General features: G+C 37.2%; 1 non-coding gene across 1 annotated transcript; it reads left to right on the forward strand.

Moving 5' to 3' along the window:
• The first annotated feature begins 4,676 nt into the window (after positions 1-4,676).
• LOC145524917 (U6 spliceosomal RNA) lies at positions 4,677-4,785 on the forward strand. The gene has a single exon (XR_014067949.1). It is a non-coding gene; the product is annotated as a U6 spliceosomal RNA (small nuclear RNA).
• Positions 4,786-5,792: the final 1,007 nt, after the last annotated feature.

Raw genomic sequence — 5,792 nt, forward strand, 5'->3', positions numbered from 1 at the left:
TTTTGCATCTATTAGCAATTTTAAGCATTCTTGATTGCTTATAGATAGATATCTCTGTTCTTCAAATTCTCCATTAAAACAACCTTAATATCTAATAGGTTCTTCAGTTAATTAGTGAGTCACATAAAACTTCTGACACATATTCCTTTCATATTTTCACAGTAGTCATATTTTCAACTTTTTAAGGATTATACTTTAGTAGTATGCAAAGAGAGTTCAGGGCCACAGCTCTGGCTATCAAAAACTGTAGTCTGCATTTGACCAGACAATTGAAAGAGTTTCTTGTCCCCCTCCCCATTCTGAAACTTACCTGTTCCTTCTCTATCGGTCCAGCAGGCACCATTTTCTCCACCAGGAAGCTTTTTCTATCCTTTACTGGGCTAGACGTCTTTGTTCTGTGCTTTCACAAAAAAAACCACTCTCTGGATTCGCTTTTCTCCTAACATTGTGGGCAAATCCACCTGAAAATGGTAAAAATCCAAAGAAGGGCAACAGTCAGAACAGTCCCATGTCCGGTTTCTGAAGAAGTGGCAGAGTAGGTTCTGCCACAGGCTCAGACCATGGCAGAGTAACAGACATTGAGGAGTTTATCTTACTGGGCTATGAGGCAAACGCAAGAAGCAGATAGGCAATCATGGGTTGGGAACCAGCTTAGAGCCCACCTACACATTTTCTAACTTTTATGAGAGACTGTTTCCTCCTGCAGTCAAACTGCCCAAAGTTCAGTTGCCCAAAGCTGCTCCAAGGAGCACAGAAACCAATGATGGTGACTTTTCACATGAAGACTAACAACACCGTAATACTGTGCACACCTTGTAATAATACACTTAAAAACTTGTTAGGAGGGTAAATCTCATGTTCAGTGTTATTACCACAAAACAAAACAAAAGAGCACAAAGAAAGTTTTGGAGGTGACAGATAAGTTTATCGCCTTGATGTGGTGAAGGCTTCATAGCTGTATGCTGTGTATGTATGTTCAAACTCATCAAATTGTATACATTAAACATACACAGTTTCAAAAATCAATTATACCTCAATAAAGCTATTAAATTTTTAATATGAAAAAAATTTTAAAGATTAATATATTGTTAATGTGGTCACATAGCCAAGGATCTTGGCAAAATAGAATTTGTTAAACCCGTTCAAAGCTGTTACAAGCATTCGAACAAACATTATGCTTATTCTTATATAGGGAATAAATATTTAACTCGATCCAGAAAGAGAGAGAAATATAAGGGAAGCAGGAGGAAGGATGCATAAAGTTTAAAGTGAAATTAATTAATTAGAAAAGTGGAGAAATGATGATAAATCCAAAATCCATTCTTTCAACAGGGCTAATTACATTGGCAAGCTCCACACAGCATAATAAAAATGGAAAAAGAGAGAAAAGAGAACTAACTCCCCAAACAAAAAAATCCAACATAAAATGTCAATAATGAGAAATGGATTTATGCAAGATTAAAAAGATTGTGAAAACTTTTAAGAAAATATAATGTACATCTCGATGTTTATAAATTTTAAATTCTTATTAAATGAAATTTTTTAAATGAAAATACAAATGGTCCAGTTTGTATAAAAGAATTTTGAGAGTCTACACAGAACAAAAAGCATGGAAACCTACTGTTAAAGTACTGGATCCAGACAAATGTATTAACAAATTCTTTCGTATGTGTACCTCTTTGAGGAACACATAGTTCCTCTGCTATGAAATCTACTAAAAGGGAGGAAAATAAAAGCTTTACAATTTATTTTAGAAAACTAATATGACCTTGATGCCAGTACCTCTGCGGGAGACACCCAAACACTCAAAGGCAGGTCTGGCTCAGTCTCTGTGGGGTCTCCTTCTGTGCACAAGGTTTGTTTGAGCCCTCCCAGCATCTCTGGCAGGTATGGGGTTTGATTCTAAACACAATTTCTCCCCTCCTACCATCATGCTAGGACTTTTTCTTTGCCCTTGGAAGTGGGGTATCCTTTTTTGGTGGGATCCAACATTCTCCTGTTGAGGGTTGTTCAGCAGCTAGTTGTAATTTTTAAGTTCTCTCAGGAGAAGATGAGCACACGTCCTTCTACTCTGTCATCTTGCAAGCACATCGACATTTTAGGAATCAGTGAACTAAAATGGACTGGAATGGGTGAATTTAACTCAGATGACCATTATATCTACTACTGTGGGCAAGAATCCCTTAGAAGAAATGGAGTAGCCATCATAGTCAACAAAAAAGTCCTAAATGCAGTACTTGGATGCAATCTCAAAAACGACAGAATGATCTCTGTTCGTCTCCAAGGCAAACCATTCTATATCTTAGTAATCCAAGTCAATGCCTCAACGAGTAATGCTGAAGAAGCTGAAGTTGAATGGAGTGGGTTGCCATTGCCTATAGACTAAATGTATAACTAAAAATATAATAACACTATATGAAATATTGGCAAATCAAAACTAGAATTACATTAAAAAATATACTATGCCCAAGTGAGTTTATTCTGTGAGTATAAGAATGATATAATTTTAGGAAATAAATTAGTAGAATTAACCGTATTAGTAGAACAAGGAAAATATTAGGTCAAAATATAAAAAATACTGGTGTTAGAAACACACGGCAAAATCCAAAATCTGTTCCAGATTTTTTAAAATAAACCTCTAACATAGAAAAAAAATTTAAGAATCCTGAAATTACTATCTTGAAATAAATAGCCACCAAATAAGGAGGACTTCTCTTCAAGTCAAAAAATAAGACAAAGATACCAACTGTAACCACTATTTTTATATATTTTCCTGCAATTTAAAGAATTTCAAGAAAATGAAATAAGATGTAAAAATATTGACAAAGAGAAAAAGATACTTTTTTGCAGAAGACATTTGTCTATCTGAAAAAACTAAAAGCATGTACATTATAGAGTAAAATAAGGTACACGTGATTCAGAACATAAAAAAAGTTAGAAAAAAATGTATACACACACAAATAGAGTCCTGGTGCATGTAATATCCTGACACAAAGAGAGAAGACAAGAAGAAACACACTGAATTTTATAAACTTGTATGTAGTAGAAAGAATATGATAAATAAAGCTGACAGGTACATGATAAATGGAGAAAAATATTTGAAATCTATCCTAAATATTAATGCCTTTGATAAAGAACTCTTAGAAATTGTTGAACACTTTCATTCATTCAACAAATATTTATTGAGTGCTTATTCTTTGTCAGGCACTGTTGTAGATGCTTGGAAGACATAAATGAACAGGAAGTTATAAGTCTCTGCCATTATAGGTCTTACCTCTTCATGCAATTTTTAAAAAAATGCAAATAGTAATAAAAATGCAAAAATCTTGACCTCCATTAGCAATTAAAGACATGTGAATATAAAAGTTTTATCTTTATTTGTTACTAGTTAAATCAGTAGAGATTTAAAAAATTGATTATACTCAGTGTTGTCAGAGCATGGGAAACACAGACTCTCACACACTTCTAAAAGGAGTATAAATTGGTAGAAAATTTTTGGAAGGCTATTCGGTGGTTTTAAGAAGGCTGACTAGCAATTCCTCTTTTAGGAATTTATACCAAGTAAAATACCACTCTAATGGCAGAAAGTGAAGAGGAACTAAAGAGCCTCTTGATGAGGGTGAAGGAAGAGAATGAAAAAGCCAGCTTAAAACTCAATATTAAAAAAACAAAGATCATGACATCCAGTCCCATTACTTCATGGCAAATAGAAGGTGAAAAGGTGGAAGCAGTGATAGATTTCCTCTTCTTGGGCTCTAAAATCACTGTGGCTGGTGACTGTAGCCATAAAATTAGAAGATGATTGCTTTTTGGCAGGAAAGATGACAAACCTAGACAGTGTGTTAAAAAGCAAAGGCATCAATTCACTGACAAAGGTCTGTATAGTCAAGGTTATAGTCTTTCTTGGGCTTCCCTGGTGGCTCAGCTGGTAAAGAATACGCCTGCAATGCAGGGGTTCAATCCCTGGGTTGAGAAGATGCCCTGGAGAAGGGAAAGGCTACCCACCCCAGTGTTCTGGCCTGGAGAATTCCATGGACTGTATAGTCCATGGGGTCGGAAAGAGTCAGACATGACTGAGCCACTTTCACTTTAATTTTCATAGTCTTTGTAGCAGTCATGTACGGATGTAAGAGTTGGACAATAAAGAAGGCAGAGCACCAAAGAATTGATGTTTTCAAACTGTGGTGCTGGAGAAGACTCTTGAGAGTGCCTTGGAAAGCAGGGAGATCAAACCAGTCAATCTTAAAGGAAATCAACCCTGAATACTCTTTGGAAGGATTTTGCTGAAGCTGAAGCTTCAATACTTTGGTGACCTAATGCACACAGCTGACTCATTGGAAAAGACCCTAATGCTGGGAAAGATCGAAGGCAGAAGGAGAAGACGGCGACAGAGGATGAGATGGTTGGATGGCATCACCAATTCAATGGACATGAATCTGGGCAAACTCCTGGAGATGGTGCGAGACAGGGAAGCCTGGCGTGGTGTAGTCCATGGGGTCACAAAGAGTCAGACACGAATTGGTGACTGAATAACAACGACAATGAAGTAAATAAGCAGGTAATTGCAAAAAGAATGTAACCATAAATATACATACTTCAGAGCTATTTATAAGAACAAAAAAATTGGAAACAATCTAAATTTGGTATATACACACAACATATGAAATTGTATTGTAGTGATTGCTTCAGCAGCACATATACTAAAATATTAGAATGAGGCAGAAAAGATTAGCATGGTCCCTGTGGAAGAATGACACACAAATTCATGGAGCATTCCATTATGCTGAAAAAATGGGCACAAGACCTAAATAAACATTTCTCCAAAGAAGACATACAGTTGGCCAAGAGGCGCATGAAAAGATGTTGCTGCTGCTGCTAAGTCGCTTCAGTCGTGTCCGACTCTGTGCAATCCCGTTGATGGCAGCCCACCAGGCTCCCCCGTCCCTGGGATTTTCTAGGCAAGAACACTGGAGTGGCTGGAGTGGGTTGCCATTTCCTTTTCCAATGCATGAAAGTGAAAAGTGAAAGTGAAGTCGCTCAGTCGTCCGACTCTTAGCGACCCCATGGACCACAGCCTACCAAGCCCCTCTGTCCATGGGATTTTCCAGGCAAGAGTGCTGGAGTGGGGTGCCATTGCCTTCTCCTTGAAAAGATGTCAGTCATCACTAATTATTAGAGAAATGCATATCAAAACTACAATGAGGTATCACTTCACATAAGTCAGAAAGGCCATCATTAAAAAGTCTACAAATAACAAATGCTGGAAGTGGTGTGGAGAAAAGGGAACCCTCCTGCACTGTTGGCAGGATTGTAAATTGGTGCAGCCACTATGGAAAACACTATGGAGGTTCCTCAAAAACAAATTGAGTTGCCATACAATTCAGCAATCACTCTTCTGGCATTTATCCAGACAAATGATAATTTGAAAAGATACACACACCCCTATGTTCATAGTAGCACTATTTACAATAGCCAAGAGATGGAAGAAACCTAAACATCCATCAACAGATAAGTGGATAAAGAAAATATGGTATATACACACAATGGAGTATTACTCAGCCGTAAAAAGAATGAAATAATGCCATGTGCAGCAACATGGATGGACCTAAAGATGATCATAGTAAATCAGAAAAAGAAAGACAAATACCACATGATATCACTTGTATGTGGAATCTAAAATGTAACACTAATGAACAGGTCTACAAAACAGAAACAGACTCAGAGATACAGAGAAGAGACTTCTGGTTGCCAAGGGAGAGTAGAGTAGGGGTGGTGGAGGGAAGGACTGGGAG

Source organism: Giraffa tippelskirchi, chromosome 10 (assembly GCF_054371585.1).
Source record: "Giraffa tippelskirchi isolate mGirTip1 chromosome 10, T2T-mGirTip1v1.2.pri, whole genome shotgun sequence".
NCBI classification, from domain to species: Eukaryota; Metazoa; Chordata; class Mammalia; order Artiodactyla; family Giraffidae; genus Giraffa; species Giraffa tippelskirchi.